Source organism: Biomphalaria glabrata, chromosome 12 (genome assembly GCF_947242115.1).
Source record: "Biomphalaria glabrata chromosome 12, xgBioGlab47.1, whole genome shotgun sequence".
Taxonomy (NCBI): Eukaryota; Metazoa; Mollusca; class Gastropoda; family Planorbidae; genus Biomphalaria; species Biomphalaria glabrata.
The window spans coordinates 25592864-25596443 of NC_074722.1; the positions used below are offsets into that span (position 1 = coordinate 25592864).

Here is a 3580-nt window from a genome sequence, read left to right on the forward strand (position 1 = left end):
ACTTAGCTAGTGCATTAGCCTTAGCCATAGTGTAGTCAAATCTTGACAACTAGTCTTCTAGATCTAAGCTTCTAGAATAATTAGATCTAGATCCAGTTTAGATTTAGAATATAAAAGTATTTTACTAGCTAAAATACTAAATCTACAGATATAAATTCTAGATAGATATACAATATATAGATCCAGTTTAGATTTGGAATATAAAAATATTTACTAGCTAAAATTCTAAATGTACTGATCTATACTTAATATTTTAGATATTATATGACATCTACAACAAAATATTATTAAGATATAATTATAGATTCTAGACTAGTTATATATGTACATAAAATATATAAATAAAAGATAAAATTTATGCAGGCCTAGATCCCATAAATTTATAATTGATCCAGATCTATCAGTAAAAGTTACCTTCGACTGGAAGTTTTACCCAATCTAATCTATACAAGACAATTTATAATCCATGCCTCGCCTACACCCCATACATTAAATAATAGTTCCCATGCGGGGATGGCTGCCTGGTCGTGCAGTTTGCTCGCTGGACTGTCGTTCGGATTTATCGACGGTCGAGGGTTCAAACCCTGCCCGATCCCATCCCCCGTCGTCCTGCGGGAGGTTTGGACTAGGAAGTAAACTATCTTCAACTCTGAAGGAACATCCGAATTATGTAAAACATTTTACATGCCCAGACCCATGAGTTCATGAAATAATAAATGATGTGGTGTCAATTATGGATCTATCCCCTGAAATTCAGGACTTTAATATAAAACTCACATATCTAGTTAATTATTTGCTATGACACTCTGATCAACTTTGACTTGTGTGATACATATATGTTTCTTATCAGATTTAATGAATGAAGTTTTGGTGCATTTTAAGGCTACAAAAGTATCATCAGGTGTATTCTAACCATTGGTATTTTTCCTGGCAACATTTCTTTTCTAGTCTGTGATAAATTATAAATTTAAAAAAATGTTTGTAATGTTTCAGTTATTAACAAGTAGAACCATGGCAACCAGTTCTGATGATGTACCAGAATGGCTCAAGGATCATACTTATACTATTTCTACTCTCTGGGCAGACATTAATAATATTGGCATCCATTCAATATTTATTGTAAGTACTCTTATGCAATTTTTATTTTAGTTATCTAAAAGATATTTTATGAAGTATGATTTTCATGGTCAAGCAACATCCAAATATTTGGGATGGAATTTAACATTTTTCTCTAGTTTTTTTTTTATAACACTCTTAAGCAAATTCATCTTTCATGAATGCCTAATATAACTTGGCTGTTGTGCAGGCCATTCCTTTACAATAAACTGTTAGATGAAATTAGGCAAAGTTATGTCTGATAATTTGTATGTTTGATACAACAATGTATTCAATTTAATATTATTTTTTAATTTGAATGTTTTCAAAAGAAATTAGCCAATATGCCTAATTGTATAATTACAGTTATATTTGGAAATGCAAGAAAAAGGCATGCATTCCTGACAAGTCAATGATTGGTTGCACCTCTAAAAGGTAAGGCATTGCAATTTTTCCTTATGCACTTTTCTCATAAGATGAAGTACTTGTATTTTTGAAAAACTAGTTTTCCATGAAAATGTCAATCATAATATATGTTATAGTTGCTTTTAGATGAGTGCAATGTCCATCAAATTAACTGAATATCTGCCTTCACCTTTAGTAATAATTCATAACTATTAAGGTCAGGGCCATGTCTACACATTAACGCAGTAGCTCCTTTTAGGTACAAACTATTTTTAGAATGGCAAAATTATATAATTATACTTAATAACATATATATACGTTTAGCATGGTCAACACATATGTCACACATATTTTTATTTTTTTAAAATCCTTTTATTTATTTTTATAACTAGATAACTTTCTGTTATGAGAAAAGATGAGATTCTTGGACTCCTGCATAGCACCACCAGAAAGGAAAATCCCATCATATTGCAAAATAAAAGTCTTGGACCAATTTTAATTTAAGATATATATATTATACTGTAAGCTCTATACATATTTATGTGTATCCTGTCATTCAGCAAACAGGTTTGGATTTAGTATTTCTTTAAATCTGTTTGATATTGTACTTGAAAACTATTAATCTGAGCCCCATTAAAACAATAGGGAGTGCAGTGAATGAGTGGTAAAGCACTTGCCCTGAGTCCACCTAACTCTAATGGGTAGCTGACTTTCGTTTTGGAAAAGTAAAAGATGGTTGGTTGTTGTGCTGGCCACATGATGCACTGGCCAAAGAATCAAATGACCTTAACATCATCTGCCCTATAGATTGTGAGGTCTGAAATGGGATTTTTTTTCAAAAGGTGGTTGGTTGTTGTCCTGGGTACATGACACCCTCGCTAACCATGGGGCACAGAAACTGATAAACGTTATATCATTTGCCCCATAGATTGCAAGATATGTAAGGGAAATTTTACTTTTTAAAAATTAAAATAAGAATCAAACAAAAGTAAACATATAAAATATGGTGCATTCTCCTTAAAACTAAAACCTGGTGCGAAGGTTTAAAATGTTGGCAAAAAAAAGCAACATCATATATTCTTAATTCCCTTTGCAAAACTTACTGAGAAGAACATGCATGTTGTTCCCTCATAAGTTTCTTGACAGAGGAAATCTTGTTTATATTAGATTTGAATTAAGCAAATTAAGAAAAAAATTATAATCATTATTTCAAATGGTTGTATCTAAACCTTATGAATTATTTTTCAGTTATAGGTATATTGAGATGAATGAATAATCATGAAATTGTTAAATAATTGCTGCTATCATTCCATTGACTTAAGAACCATACCATAATTTTATTTTTTAAAAAATTAATTTCAAAAGGATTTTTTTCAAGCATAGAGTTCACATAGATCTTGAGTGAAATTTTTTTTTTTTTTACTAATGCTTCAATTTTAGTGTATCATATTAGTTTTTAATTTTTATTACCCGAATATTTAAAAAATGAGTACACTATTTTCATGTAATAATGTAACTTGGTATTCACACAATGCTCAAAATACGCTATAATCTTTAGGCCATACAGATTTGTATAAATTAACTTGTTTAAATACATTGTAAATGTATATTGTTTGGATAAGAATAAAGTTTTTCTGTAGACAATTATTGTTCAAGATTTGTTGATGCTCCTGCTTAATCAATTATATATACAGGTCATTAGTTTTGACACGTCTGATAATAAATGACAATACAAGTTAGTGAATGAAAATTTGTCATTATTTCAGCTGCTTTAGGCCTACCTACATCAATGTGAGGTACCAGTACTTTGATTGTGTCATATAACAATTTAAAGCAACATTTTGAAATGAATAGTCTGTAGAATTGACAGTAAATACATTTAAGTGATGGGCTGTGATCTGCATGAATTGAGAGCTGATCATGTATTGAATTTTTGTTTTTGATCTTTACTTCAAGTAAATGTTAATGAGCAATTAATTTTTAATGAATAAATAATTTAAAAATAAATACAAAAGAACCATAAACATCTACTTTAGTTTAATAATTTTTTTTTCATCAGAACAGAATTTCCAATTTTGCA

General features: G+C 29.8%; 1 long non-coding RNA gene across 1 annotated transcript; it reads left to right on the plus strand.

Annotated features, from left to right (window-relative positions):
• Positions 1-302: 302 nt before the first annotated feature.
• Positions 303-2823, plus strand: LOC129921915 (uncharacterized). The gene is made up of 3 exons (XR_008773864.1): positions 303-1119; positions 1462-1530; positions 1893-2823. It is a non-coding gene; the product is annotated as an uncharacterized LOC129921915 (long non-coding RNA).
• The last annotated feature ends 757 nt before the right edge of the window (positions 2824-3580 follow it).